Source organism: Camelus ferus, chromosome 19 (assembly GCF_009834535.1).
Source record: "Camelus ferus isolate YT-003-E chromosome 19, BCGSAC_Cfer_1.0, whole genome shotgun sequence".
NCBI classification, from domain to species: domain Eukaryota; kingdom Metazoa; phylum Chordata; class Mammalia; order Artiodactyla; family Camelidae; genus Camelus; species Camelus ferus.
The window spans coordinates 6,000,791-6,015,775 of record NC_045714.1 but is presented as its reverse complement, the minus strand read 5'-3'; the positions used below and the strand labels follow the sequence as shown (position 1 = coordinate 6,015,775).

At 51.9% G+C, this 14,985-nt stretch overlaps 1 protein-coding gene across 7 annotated transcripts in view; it reads left to right on the top strand.

Moving 5' to 3' along the window:
- The window catches only part of RIPOR3 (RIPOR family member 3), a 68,142-nt gene that overhangs the window by 22,255 nt on the left and 30,902 nt on the right, over positions 1-14,985 (top strand). The window contains exon 1 of one of the 7 annotated variants that reach the window (XM_032461367.1): positions 10,982-11,287. The exons of 3 other annotated variants lie outside the window; for them this stretch is intronic. The gene's annotated coding sequence lies outside the window, so the exon portion shown is untranslated. Of the gene's footprint in view, positions 1-10,981; positions 11,288-14,985 lie in introns of those variants that run through there. 3 more of the 7 variants (XM_032461366.1, XM_032461364.1, XM_032461365.1) reach the window with 3 other exon arrangements.

Here is a 14,985-nt window from a genome sequence, read left to right as displayed (position 1 = left end):
TCCGTCCATCCATTCATTCAACATCTATTCGCTGAAGGCCTCCTAGATGCCGGGCACTTTCTGGGGGTGCTGGTAAAATCACTTCTTAGTGCCTGCATTCTAGCTAGGGTGACAGACAGACAAGGAAAATGGAGCATATAGGATATCAGATGGTATTAAATGCTAAGGAGGAAAGTAAAGCGGGGATGGGGGATTAGGAAATGGGGGACAGGGTGCTCTCCCTTAGATGAAGGGTCAGGGAAGGAGGTGTTAAATTAAGTCTCAACTTGCAAGAGATGAGGGAAGATGGTTTAGGAGGCACAGATATTAAATAACAGTGACTCACAGATCACGTGGAAGTTCCTTTTCAATTATCTTTCAGTCCTGATTATGCCAATGAGAAAGTCTCTGTTTGTTAATATGTCTTTGATGCCTCGCTAAGACCTACTAATCTCCCCCCTTGAAAGCACAGAGGCTTAGGAGGCAAGTGTGCCTACCGGCCTTTGAACTTGGCTTTGTGTTCAGTGTGAATAATCTGTGGTTACTGTTCATGTGATCGTTCATGGCAAATGACATTCCTCTTCATTTACAGTTGTGAGAAGCATCCTTCTAAAATATACATTTTCTTTTAGAAAAGTGAGCTGATTTTAAAAGGTATTAAGTAACTTGTAATACAGGTGGTACTCAAATATGGAGAAAATTGTAAAGGTGATAAATGAATGAAATTTGAGACATAATAAAATCAGACATGACCTTTCTCTTCAAGTTGCCCAGAGTCTGGCTCGGGAGGTAAATGTACTCGGTGTGACAGCCTGCCACCAGCAACTCCCTTTAAGGGCCTCTTGGAAGGGGCTGTGTTCCCCGAGGTTCTGATGGGTCGGGGAAGCTGCTCCGAGGGAGAGCTGCTGAGGGCCCCCTGAAGGCAAGGGCAAGTCTGGACCCGCCCAGGGAGGACAAACAGGGCATTCCAGACAGAGGGAATCACAAAGCCCAGGCAGAGGGGGTAGAAAGATGAGGAAAGTCAGCCAGGCAGCATGTTTGTAAGCGAGCAGAGTTGCTGGGGAAGGCAGACCCTCAGGAGACCTCCCGGGACTCATCCTAACACGCATTCCATTCACTGAGCACAGTTTTCCTGCATTTTCGTCTGTGATCTCAGCAGCCTCACAAGCTAGCAATGTGGTCACCGTCCTGTTCTACAGACAGGGGATCATGGGCTCAGGCCAGGTCACCTGAGCAAGGTCATGCAGCTAGTAAGTAGCAGTCAGCACTTTGAAAAAAAAAATCTATTTAAAAAAATTCAGATATAATTCACATACCATAAAACTCACCCTTTTAAAGTGGCTTTTAGCCTTTTCACAAAGTTGTGCAACCATCGCCACCATCTAATTCCAGAATGTTTTCATTGCCCTAGAAAGAGACCCCGTACGTGTTAAGCAGTCACTCCCACTCTCCTCTGCTCCCTGCCCCGGCAACCGCTAATCTAGTTTCTGTCTATGGATTGGACTGTTCTGGACATTTCATATACATGGAATCACATAATATGTGGCCTTTTGTGTCTGGCTTCTTTCACTCAACATAATGTTTTCTAGATTCATCTATATTCGTAAACATATCAGTCCTTCATTCCTTTATATGGCTGAATAAGATCGCATTGTATGAATGTACCACATGTTATTTATCCATCAGCTGATGAACGTTTGGGTAGTTTTTACTTCTTGGCTGTTACGAATAATGCTGTTATGAATATTTGTGGGCAGGCTTCATGTGGATGTATGTTATCATTCCTTTGGGGAGAGTCCTGGGAGTGGAATTGCTGGGTCCATGGTAACTCTGGGCTGAACCTTTCGGGGGAACCGCCAAGCTGTCTTCCTAAGCTGGCTGCCCTTTCTCGCAGGCCCCCCAGCAGCGTCCGAGGGTTCCGACTTCTCCACGTCCCTGCCAACAGTTGTAACTGTCCGTCTCTTTGTTGACCGCCGTCCTAGTGGGTGTGAAGTGGTATCTCGTTTTGGGTTTGACTGGCGTCCCCAGCAGCCAAGTTTCGTGTAGTTGGAAACTTCTGGTCTTCGCAGCTTAAGCTGCCCCCTCACGTGGCAGGAACAGGAGCGGGAGGATTTATTGAGGCGGGGCCTGGGGGGTGGTGGGCAGGGCTCAGCGGCTGTGGAAGGGGCCACGGGATTTGGTGCCTGAAGACTTTGGGGTGTGATGGCGCCAGCAAGTGCATGGGCCAGATACAGAACAGGGAGACTGGACCCACCTCCCCTCCTGGGTCCAGGGTCAGCCTCTTCCTCACAGGGACAGGCCTCGGCCTCAGGCTTCAGTGAGATGGAGGCTGGGCGGAAGCAGCAGAGTCCCTCCTCAGGGAGGCCAGAGCAAAGGGGTCCTTGAGGAGGAAACCCCCCAGGCCGGAGAGGGCTGAGAGCTCTTTGCCAGCTAACAATGTCAGGCACGTGGCACCACCGTCTCCAAAGCTGTGTCTTTCAGGGTCCTGACTCCCAGGACACTGGCTGGGACTCATTCCTGTGCCCTCAGTGTGGGGGGCAGGGCTCTGACCGACACAGGCCCCCCGTTGTTAGCTGTCACCTGACTTCTAGTCATTAATATGCACAATGTTCCTGTTTCTTGAGCATTTACTGTGTGTCCTTACAATGTTCTCAGCTCTGATGCTTTACGCACATTTAATTTCCATCCCCATTCCACAGATGAGCAAACTGAGGTTCCGGGTGGTGAGAGAGGTCGTGCTGGCTCACCACCCCCCACAACACACACACACACACACACACACACACACAGACACACACGCACAGCCGGCGAGCGGGATAGTCAGGCGTTGAACCTCATCTCTACCCACCAGGCTACCCTGGGAGCAGAGATGGTGCAGGAGCTTTCTACTTCCAGGCTGCCTTCCCAGGGGGCGAGTGGGTTTTCTACTGCTATGTAACAAACTGCCAGAAGCCCAGCACCTCAACACAATCACACGTGTGAGCTCCCAGTTCTGGAGGGCAGAGGTCAAGACATTGGTCAGACTGAGTTCCTGTTTGGAGGGTCTGGGGACAAATCCACTTCCAAGAGCAGTCTTCTTAGTGCCATTCAGCTCCACGTGGTTCTAGGACTGAAGCCCCCACGATCTTACTAGCTGTCAGCTGGGGCCACTTTTAGCTTCAGAGGCCTCCCGTCTTCCTTCCCACGTGGCCCCCCATCTTCAAAGTCAGCAATGGAGACTCCCTCACACCAAACCCTTAAACCTCTTTTGCCCGAAAGAGCCAGTCCTGTTTGAGGGCTCACCCGAATGGGTCAGGCCTGCCCGGGAGTAGCTCCCTTTTGCCATAGAAGGTGACTGAATCACAGGAGTCATACACCATTCACATGTTCCATCCACACTCAAAGGGGAGAGGATTTCATTCAAGGTCAAAGGTCCCCGGGGGTCACCGTATGCTCTGCCTGCCACAGAAGTTCTTAGGTTCTAGCAGTAGTGATGATGACAGCTGCGGCAACACTGGTACGTCTCTTACTTGCTTAGAGCATTGTGATTTTCAGGCTGATTCCACATCTGTAATCCAGTTGGAGCCCAGCAGCCATGCTGAGAGGTACGTGCATTGCCCCCATTTTACCCGGGAGAGAGAGACGAATGCATGGTTAGCATGTCTGGGGCGGGAGCCCAGATCTTCTGACCCCCAGCCAGCCCAGGGCTCTTGGCGCCCACAGCACCTCGCCTGCCATGGAACCCTCAGACCTCATTACTGTCCTTGGAAAGGACGAGGCATCTGTTTCCAGCCAGCCCAGCCCTCAGGGAGCACTTCCCTATAAACTCACCACACTGGGTCATCGAAACTCCAGCTTTTACAGGAACAGCCACTGGGCTAGGTGAAGCCCACCTCATTAGGCAGGAGAACGAGTCAAGGCTGAGGGGGTGCAGAATCAAAACAGCATGTGTGTAGGAGGAACCCCACAGTGGGGGAGGGCATCCGGCCGAGGCCACGGTGCACTGGCTGGAAGCCAGGGGGCCACGCTGTCCAGAGGTCACCACTTCTCTTCATCTCTATGCCCCAGGTACTCTATTCGGGACTCACATGGATGCCCCAGCGGCAGCCCCTGGGTGCCTTCATCTTTCAGGCTTCTGGTAGGGTACCGCTCCCTGGAATATTTAAGCAGGGCCTGAGACCCCAGTGAGAAATCCCTGCCCCCCACCCCCCACACACTATCCCCAGGGAGTCTCCAGGGTCTTAACATTTCTTCTAGGTACTTTTGTGCTGATACGTCAATTCGAAAATTGCTGTCTTTTCTCCCATACTGGATGCTGCGCCAATTCGTTCATTTTTTCCTAAAGTTTCACTGACACAAGGCTGCTGGGGAAGTAGACTTTGGAGATATCTGTTGTGAGCCAGTGCCAAAGAATTGGGCTAATTTTAAGCTGAGGAGGGTCTCCTGGAAGGCTGCTGGACTGGGGCGGGGCGCAGGGAGGGGACTCCACTGAATAGGTCCAGGAAAGCAAACTGGAAATGGCCTGAACCACGGGCCCAGGAACCCAAGCTGGGCTCACAGCAGACATGCAGTCAGGGCCTCCCCAGAGCTAGGATGAATGAAGTCCAGCATGTTCCATCTCCTGTCCTTCTGCTCTGGTTTCCTTTCCCAGGCAGTCCGTGTCTGCTTAGCCTGGCATGCCTCCCGTGCCTCTCCCTGGCTGAGGGGATGGTGGGCTCTGGGTCAATCCCAGCAGGCTGACAGCAGAGTGGGCAAGAAAAAGGAAAACAGGGGGCAGTCAGGAAGAAAAGGTCCACAGAATCTGGGGTAAGGGGAACCCAGGGCTGGCACACTTGGAAGTGAAGTCTGGAATCCCCATCCTAAAATTCCATCGCCTGGAAAATTTCATGTGTTTTGCCCTTCACTCCCCTCCCCCAAAGCCTGCCCCATCTCCAGCTGTCAATCATCACTAGGCATCCTTCGGTGCTTTCTTCCATGGAACCGTCCAGCATCTCTTCCCCCACCCAACCAACTGCTTGGAGCCCATCTTAGCACATCCAAAACCTCATTAAACTGCTGGGCTAAACAAAAGTGTTTTTGACCTGTTACGGGTTGGACTGTGTCCCACCCAAAAAATATATTGACGACCTACTCCTTTGTACCTCTGAATGTGACCTTATTTGGAAACGGTCTGTGCAGATGTAATCAAGTTCCAGTGAGGTCATTAGGGTGGGCCTTGATCCAATGGACAGTGTCCTTACAACCAGAGGGAGACGCTTTGTGAAGACAGACACACGGGAGAAAGCCATGTGACACCAGAGGCAGAGACTGGAGTGGTGCAGCTAAAGCCGAGGGACACCAAGGATTGATGGCCACCACCAGAAGCTGGAAGAGGCGAGGAAGGACTCTTTCCTAGAGGCTTTAGAGGGAAATGGCCCCGCTGACACCTTGACTTTGGACTTCTAGCCTCCAGAACTGTAAGACAATACATTTCTGTTGTTTTAAGCCGCCCAGTTTATGGTGCCGTTACAGCAGCCACAGAAACTAATATGCTATCTCCAGTCTCTAACCTTACAGCACAGAGAATGTCCTTTTAATGAGGAGAACAAAAGCACATCCTCGAAACTGTGAATTAGGATAACTGGAAGATCATTTCAGTGGTTTCTATTTTACAGACAAGGAAACTGAGGTTCCAAGTTTGTGACTTGTCCAAGTCACACGGTTAGAAGGAGGCAAAGGCCAGACGAACTTGAGGTTTTTGGCCTCAAGACTTACACTCATCACCCTCCTTTTGAATGTGTGGCCATGTATCTCACAGGGTATTGCAAGATCCCCAAATCCTAGTCCCCAGATGTCACGGGTTCTTTCTTACATGAGCTAAAATCTGAGTACAAGCCTTGTCCTTATGGGAACTACCTGTTCCAGCCGCATTTACTGTAATATGAGCCTCTGTAAAGCGAGCCCTCTTTCCCTGGTGATTTTCATTACAAAATTTGAGCTGCATTCCCACCGAAATCATCTCCCAGTAGGCCCAAGTAAGAATGTTTGGCAAAGAAAGAATTAATTGATAAACAGCTTGTAGTACACTAACTTCAGTGTCTGCCTGGAATGTTTTGCAACACTTTTGGAAACTCCAGGGTTACGATTTCAGCACTATCTGTTTACTTCAGGCTGTTAAGCCACATGCATACTCCGCATACTTGGGAATCCACTGGTTTCACTCTGAACATGTAGCACGGAGACCCTCTCTCACTTTTGGGTGGGCATTTGTAGTGGTTGGTAGAGCAGGACTGCAATACCTGGAGAGACCAGTAGGGGTCTTCTTCCAACAGGAAATAAATTTAAGGCTGAAGCTTCTTGAAGTTCAAGGCTTTGGGTTCTAGAAAGTAAGTGGGTTCTAGAAAGTAAGTGGGTTCTAGAAAGTAAGTCTGTTTCTTTGGGAGGAAATCTATTCTCTTTATAATGTGGGTTAACCAGCTGCATAAAGTCACCTAGTCCTGAGAATGGGCAAGAAAAGATGTGAAAATAATATATTTCCTGCCTTCCTGTCCCCAGGGAGGCACTGGAGCTGAGGCCAGGGTGCCTGGGACAGTCTCTTCCCAATCAGCACCAAGAGGGAAAGGAAACCGCACCTCCGCGCTGTCTAAAGAAAAATCAGCTCAGCAGGCTGGCTTGACTTGTCTCTTGTAAACTGTTTACCTCGGGATGACCAGATGGCTCATCTCTCACTGAACCCTTGGCCATTTCTTGTGCTGTTAACAGCTTCTATTAGCAAACAGTCCTGCTCCAACGGCCCACGTGCTTGCGTATGCAAGAGCCCAGGGGCCTCCTGGCTAGGGGAGCCCCCAGCATTCCAGGAGGTTGACTCAGCACCGCTGGGCCATGCATGACTCCCCATGAGGTGCAGGGGGTAGGTACTTCAGCTGTAAATAAGGTGGGGGACTGCCTCATGAGGTGGAAATAGGATGAACTCTGTCAAGATTTTGCAACTCCCCCACGCTTTTACATGACAAAAGCCAATTGTGATTAAAGTTTGAGGGGTGGGAAAGAGACATAGTGGGGCTCTTGCCTTCCTGGCCAGTGGGGAGGGAGCTCCTGGCATCCCTGTCTGGGTTCCATCTTAGGTACCACCTCCTTCAGAGCCTTGTGAGTGGGGTGGGGTGCACGGGTGAGATTTTAATCCTGAGTTCCCAGAAGTCCCAAGCCTGGAGTAGGGTATAAAAAAAACGGATGGACAGTTTTAAAAGCTCACTCTGGTTTTCAGGTGGGGGCCAAGGGCAAGTGGAGGTGGGGAGGCCAGTGGAGACGGGAGAGGTGACTGGGGCTTGGTCCTGGGGTGAGGTTGGGGGCAGAAGGAGGGGACAGATTCAGGGTGTCTCTGAGAAGTGCAAAGTGAAATCTCTTGACCAAGGCTGTCTATGAGGGGGGAGATGCCCCTGCGGGCTGTATAGCCTGGCCAGGAAGACAAAATTCTCACCCAGGGAACTAGACTTCAGTGGTCAACAGATTCGAAGTTCCATTTTAGAGGCAGAGAAAGCATGTTCCAAACTCTAAAAAATAAAGGAATGTTGACAGATCCGGTCACACAAATATTTGAAGCTTCGGTTACGCACACATGCACGCACACCATGCACACACGCACACCCCATTAAGTTAAACAAGGTGAAAGGTAAGTGAGGTGGGGAGCCAGGCCCGGTGGAATTGGGAGAGGGAGAGGAGGGTGGGAGATAAAACTGAGAAGAAGGGGAGACAGGTAGGAAGGTTGAATTTGATTTGCATAATAATGACTTGGGTGGGGAAGGGCTGGAGGTGGAAGGATTGTTTCGGAGGCAGATTGGAGGGAGGGCTGGGGAGGGCCAGGAGCAGGGCCACATGAAGACTTTCGTGGCCCCCCTCCCAGCACCTTGGCCTTCCAGGGTCAATTCCTCCATAAAAAATATGAAATCCTATAGTATGTTATGACTGTGTTGGTGTAAAGATAGATGTATTCTATAATAAAAATCATTCTATTAATATATACAAACAATATAATTTTATGATATAATAAAACATTCTCTTTGACCTAAAAGTTCATTTTTCAGTCTTCTGATTTTAAAAGCAATCCTCACATTTTCATGGGGCCTGTGCACTGTGCCCCTGTTCCTGGTGGAGAAGTTGGCCCTGTTTTTCTACAGACAACGGTCGGGAAAAGAATTCTTTCCCAGTCCTCTTGTGGTTTGTAGAGAGACTTCTTGGCTCTGATGTCCAGCTGTGTGCTGGGGAGAGGGTCTGTGTCCCTGGGATTACAGAGAATTCCGGGTGGTTCATCCAGGGCGGAGTGGTTGGCCCACGTGGCTGGCAGAGTGCTGCCGCCTGGGTTTGAATCCAAACTCTGCCTGTGTTGAGCTGCTCCAAACCAGTGTGTGTGTGTGGAGCTGCTCCAAACCTGTGTGTGTGTGTGTGTGTGTGTGTGTGTGTGTGTGTGTGTGTGTGTGTGTGTGTGTGTGTGAAGGGTTGGGGTAGCAGAGGCCCAATTGGAGCTACGAGCCCAGGGCCCCTTCTGAAGATGTCAGGCTGCCAGGGCCCCCCAAATTCCCACACCCTATTCATGTGAGAAGCCTGAACAATATTTGTGGCCAACCAGATACAGCCTCTATAATACACCACCTCTGACCCATGAGAAGTCGTTCCCAACACCCACCACACTAATTCCTGAGCCCCCTAGTGCGGATCTGACCAGCTGCCTTTAACCCCTGGTTCCCATTGGTCCCGATTCTGCCCACCGGGGGCACAGGTGCAGTCTTGGTTGTCACAGCTGGAGGGCAGAGAGCTTCCGGCATCGATGGGGTGGTGCTAAGTATACAGGGCAACCCCCCTTCCCAGCAAAGACTGATCCTGCTCCACACATCAGTGGTGCTGAGGGAGAGACCCACCCATTTCTGGGGTGAGGATCCTAATTAGGGCCCTCACGTGATACCTCCTCACTCCCAGGATGTGGGTTAGGTGCACACACACTTGAGCCATCCGCAAGCATTATAAAGTAGATTATTGAAGACAGTGCTGCCACTTGCCCCATTTGTACTCCTGGTCCCAAGCAGACCAGGGTTGGGGTGTCTTTGAGAGGGGATCCAGCTGCCTCTCTGGGTGCTTTCCGCAGGCTCAGTTTCATCACACACTACCTCTGGGCAGCCCCAGGCTCTGGCCCCTGGACCCGTACACTCTCCGAGCCCTGTGGCAGCCTCAGGAGGCTCCTTCTCCCAAGAGTTGCTGTCCCTTCCACGTGACCCCCGGCAGACCCGTGATGGAATTGTGTTGATGGTGATCAGGGGCCATTTAAATTAAAATACCCTCTGGATACTTCACAGAAATTCATGAGTCATCTTTACCTCGTAAAACCCCAGTGGAGTTAGCTGCTAGTGTAGATGATATTTGTGAAAAAAAAAATTTTTTTTTTAAGAGGAAAGTTCCCCCTTTGATTCCAAGTTCATCCTGAAAAGCAATTTTCTCTAGGTTGGAAGACACGCAGTCAGCTTGGCAGCCTAACTACTGCACAACTGGGGACAGTTTAGTCAATCTCTCGATTTTCTCCAAGTTAACATTTTGTTTCAAATTATGAAGGAATACATGCCCATTGCAGCACATTCGTAAGGTATTGTTTCAAAAATAAAACAGACCACGCTGTATAGAGTTTACATCTTGCTCTGGTTCACCCAGCACCTTATTTCAAACATTTCCCCATGTCATTATATCTCAAAACTCATATTCTGAATGGCCACGCAAATTTCCTTCATATGGTTTATCTAACCTATCCTCTACACTTGGCCATTTGTGGCTGCACCCCAGTGTTCTTATCTGTGAAATGGACACAAATGTGCTGTGAAGTCCAGTGAGATGGCCTGCCGTCTACTCCTATGGCTGGTCCTTAACAAGCCTATGGGCCTCTAATTGATCCTCTCTCTTGCCTCTGAGCATTTGCACACGCTGTTCCTAACACCTGGCACACTTCCATCCCACCCTCTCTCTCTGCCCAGCCAATGCCTCCTCTTCCTTTAGATTTCAACATACAATGTCACTCCCCCAGGGGTCACTCCTCTTGGGCTGGGCGTGGGGTTCTTGCCTGCTCCCTGGGCCTCGGCTTGGCCCCATCACAGTACAGCCTCATCACCTCGTGTCCTAATGCCTGTTTCCCACTGGCCCAGTTCACAGCTGTATGCCCAGTGCCTGCATTCAGTAGGCACTCAATACATGTGTGTTGAGTGAACAAACTGAGTGAGGGAATTCCATAATTCTGAAGAGATGTCCTTCAATCATTCATTTATTTAAGCAATCACCTATTCAAACAACGTTTGCTGAGGGCCTACTACTTGATGGGGCTCTGGGCACAGCAGTGAACAAGACAGAAGTCCCTGCCCCATGGCGCTCATACTCTTGTGAGGGACTCACAACTACCAAGCAAACTGATAAGACCATTTGGGATAGTGATACACTTTCTGAAGGATTTGAAACAGGGTGAGGGGGGAGGCTGCTGTAGCCAGGGCAATCAGGGAGGGCCTCCCTGAGGAGGTGACCTTGGCGCTCAGCCCTGAAGGTTGGGAGGAGGCAGTGTGGAAGACCCAGGGTAAGGGTGTGGCGGTCAAGGGCACAGCCAGTGCAAAGGCCTGGAGGTGGGCTCCAGTGTAGGAGCAGGGGACTGGGGTTTGGCAGGGAGGAGGAGTTTGGATTCTTCTGGCTCTTCCGTTCACCTCTGGGTGATCCGGGTAGTTCATCTGACCACTCTGGGCTGGGTCTGGCCACCGGTAAAATGAGGGAGGTGGACTCCACCTCATACAGACAGTCTGGTTACCAGAGCAGCCTCCTCAGGACGCCCATCCCTCTCGTGCATAAACCCACATTCCTCATCCGGGGCTATTTTGCCATTTCCTTTCATGCTAAACCAAAGGGCTATTTTGGACACTCCTATAAGCAAACTAATCCCTGGCTGGCATTTGAGCGGATATAAAAGAGCCCTAAGTGAGGGACTCAGGCAAAAGCTGTCCAGCCCTGAGAGCCCATGCCGTTAAATTTAGAAGCATTACCTCCAAATGAGGTGAAATTGCAGGTTCCTCTGGCAGGCGGGCAGCTCTGGGCAGCAGTGAGCAGGACAGATTTAGCGGAGCGGTTCCGGTTCCCCCCATCTGCACCTTGGGGAAGAGGCCCGGGACGGTTCTGTCAGTGTCCGGGGAGCAGCTGGCTGGGTGAGGAGCCCCTTCGGCCAGCCTGCCCTCCTCGTGCTCACCAGCTGGGTCCACGCATCAGGTGCTGCCCGGGTGCCAGGCCAGACAGAGGCCGCGAGGGACACGTGGGGAAGAGGCAGTCCTGTCTGCCACCAAAGGTTTGGGACTTGCATGACTTCCGTGCCCCTCTCCTCTGCCCAGGGCCCCAGCGAGGCCCCGGGCAATCTTGCATGCCCCACAGAGTGCTGGCTGCCAGGGGCTGCCCTGAGCCACCAAGTGTCCCTCCCTAGGCACTTTCCAGATCTGCCCACAATCCAGCAGCTAAAGGGTAATGCCAGCGGGGGGAGGGGAGGGAGGAGGGGTCTTGGGGAGGAGCAGGGTCTCCAGCTTCTGTTCTGAGTGGTCAGTGTCCCTGTTGTGTCGATTTAACATTACGAGTATCACCATTGGTCAAAGGTGACAAACATCCGTTGGGACATGTCAGGAGCCCACTGAAGGCTCCTAGGATTCCAGGGGTCTCAGCCCGGCCATCCCATTCCCGGTCCACCAGAGGGGGCACAATTTTGCAGCCACAAGGGTCAACTACAAGGGATCCTCCCTACCAGGGCTCGGCTGGGATGGACACAGGTCCAAAGGGGTCCACAGGGACCTGGGCTCCCACACCCCGAAGCCTGCAGGGGAAGGAGCTTGATTTTTCTAAGCCACCCTCAGGGCTACATTTCTAGCTTGGCAGGCCCTCTTCATGGGACCTGCTTCCATGCTGAGGCCCCTCTTCCCTCCCCACCAGGCTCATGGGAGAGGAGAGAGGGTATGTGTCTTCAGCACAGCCCCGGGGAAGCAGGTGCAGCCTGGCACAAAGTGGCCAGGCTTTGGAGCCCATCATGCCCAGGTTCAAATCTGAGCTCCGGCAGTGCCTACCTGTGTGGACTTGGATGAGCCATTTCCTCGCCTCTCCGAGCCTCGGTTTCCTTATCTGCAAAATGGGAATGATGATAATAGTATTTGCCTCATATAGTATTGGGAGAATTAAATGAGATTTTAAGCCCTTAGAGCAGGTGGCAGGCAGAGTGCTGGCTACCCAGGGGTCATCCATCAGTGGCCACTGCGTTTGTCAATAATGTTTTATTGGAACTTAGCCAGGCTCATTCATTTGCACTTTGTCTGTGGCTGCTTCTGCTCTAAAACGGCAGAGTTATGTAGTTGTGACAGAGACTATATGGCCTGCAAAGCCCAGAATATTACTCTCCAGTACTTTACAGAGAACATTTGTTAACCCCTGCGTTGGAGTCCGGCACATAGTGGAAATTCTTATCCTTATCCTTATCTTTGTTCTCCCTCTGCCTGAGCCTTGGGCCACACAGCCTGCCGAAGTGGGGGAAGCAGAGTCAGCCTTTCAGTCCTTGTCCTGTGGTCCCATAACTATGTGCTGTGAATCTTCCAAGCCCCAGAGAACACCCCTAGTCCTGCCTGCAGGGAACTCTCCGTCTAGTGGGGGAGACAGACAAGTCATCACCATTCAGTCCAGTGTAACTAGAGGGAGCTGGGGACTGGAGGGAGATCCAGGAAGGCTTCCTGGCAGAGGTGACGTTTGGGCTAGAAGAGGAGGGGGTAGCTAGGAGGCCAGTCACCATGTGGCAGGTCCCTGAGCCAGACTTTTCACCTCTTAGAGCCTCTTTCCTCATATGAAAAGTGGGGTCATTGAACCTCATGGACCTGTCGTGAGTAATAAATCCACAGCCAGGTGCTGGCACACTGCGTAAGTCTGCACTAACATTCCCTTCCTCCATCCTCCTTTCCTAATGCTGGGCAGGAAGATGGTGGGGTTTGTTCTGGCGAACTGCACACACAGAACTATTTAGCAATTGTCTTTCTCTCTTATCCTGAAGGACCTAGGGGAGGCTGAAGGAATGACCCAGAAGGCGTGGGTGGGAGGGTGGTGGAGATGTGGAGGGAGGGAGTTCCGGTCCCAACTCCCTGGGGCTGGCGCCAGAGCCCTGGTCCCAACCACTGACCTTGGGGATCTCCCTGTCCGCTCCCTCCTCGTTCCCTTGCCCAGCTTGCTGTTAAGCAGTTTGAGAAGGTTCTAGTGCCATTCGGAGCTTATGCTGATAGGGGTGGGGGCAGCAGTGTGCTGATAAATGTTTAACAACCAGCAGAAAAAAAACAAAACAAAATCCAAGCCTAATTTGTAACACTTGCCAATTTCCACGCTGTACATAATCCTATCGTGGCTGATTTCAAGCTACCAAAATTGCTGAAAATTTTAACAATCGACTCTCGTGAGCTGGTCCAAACTAGCAGCAGAACAGCACAGGTAGGGGCCGTGGGGGTCCTCCCTGTGGGGCGGGGGCAGACCCCTGGGGTGCAGGATGCCTCCTGACCACCTACCATGAGAAGTGCTGGTGTCAGCATGGGTCACACTCAGGTTCTAAGCCCGGCTCTACTGCTTCCTAGCTGGGTCCCTTGGCTTGGCTTGTTACCTCTCTGAGCCTCAGTCTCCTCATCTATCAGAGTAGGTTTGCAATAGATCCTACGTGTCAGGGGGTTGTGTGTATCTAATAAGAGAATTCACACAGGCATTTAGTGCATGGCTGGCTTAATTACGAGCACTCAGTAAATGATATTCTCCACTGCCAGGCTGCCTCACCTTCCCCATCAGGACCCTGTGCTGCTGTTCACGGGTCTGCAGCTCGGGACAGTCCCTGGCACTGGGGCTTGCCACACTGTGGGTGCTCAGCAACGCTCACCAGCTTCCCCCGCCAGGGCTAGATGTCACTCATCAGCTCATCTGCCCCGGCACCTGGGGTCTCAGTCACCCGATGGCACAGAGACAGCCTGCTCTTCCCAGTGTCTGTTTCACTTTGTGTGCTGTCAGCACACTGTTTCTTTGGTCCTTTTCTGGATTTCCATCTTACAGGTGGGATCACCGAGGCCCAGAGCCGATGAGTGGCACAGCTACAGATAGGGTCTGAACCCAGGTCTGGCTTTTTTGTTTCCGGTGCTCACCTATGCACAGCACACGTGGGGCTGTTTGTTGCAGGGGATGTTGGAGGAGAAGGCTTGTGGGGGCTGCACAGATCTGCTGGGGGTTCAGAGTGAGGGTTCTGGAGACCATGGAGGGACCGACTACAAACAAAATGCAGGACTAGACGCTGGGCAGAGGTGACCCCAAAGAGAACATTATTCCATGCAGAGGCCCCAATGTGGGCAAAGGTGTGGAGTCTGGACTCAGCCGCTGGGTGGAGGGACGTGGGAAGGCAGGGGCCTCACCGAGTGGGGATACAAGGGAGTTGGTGGAGAGGAGCTTTCCCAGGGCAGTGAGGTCCCTGGCATCTTTGCACTGGCCCTACCCTGGCTGAGGCGCAAGGTATGAAACTGTAGCAGCAGAGATTTGGGTTAGATATGGAGGAGAACTTTCCAATGGTACTGGAAGACACTGGGCAATACTCCCAAGGGTTATGGTGCATTTTTCCAATCTTGAGGTGGATTGGAAAAAAGAAAAGCCAGCCAGGTTCTAGGCTGGCCTCACTGCAGCCTGACTCAGAGACGGGGCAATGGATTATGGCTTCTGGAAGTCTTTGATGCCTCATGTGAATTGGGCTTCATCACCCCCTGCTCAAAGCCTCCTATGGCTCCCAGTTACCCTCACCCAATTGCAAGGCCGAAGTCCTCCCTAGGGCCACCAAGGCCCCCTGACCTGCACTCTGCTGGCCTCTCCAACCTCACCTGGAGCCACACCCCAATCCACTGAATTTCTTTCTGTTACTGGACTCTACCCTGTCCTCTGCACTTCCAGGCCTTTGCTCATGCTGTTCCCTCTACTTCGGATACCCTTCCCTCCCTCCCCTTCCCCTTC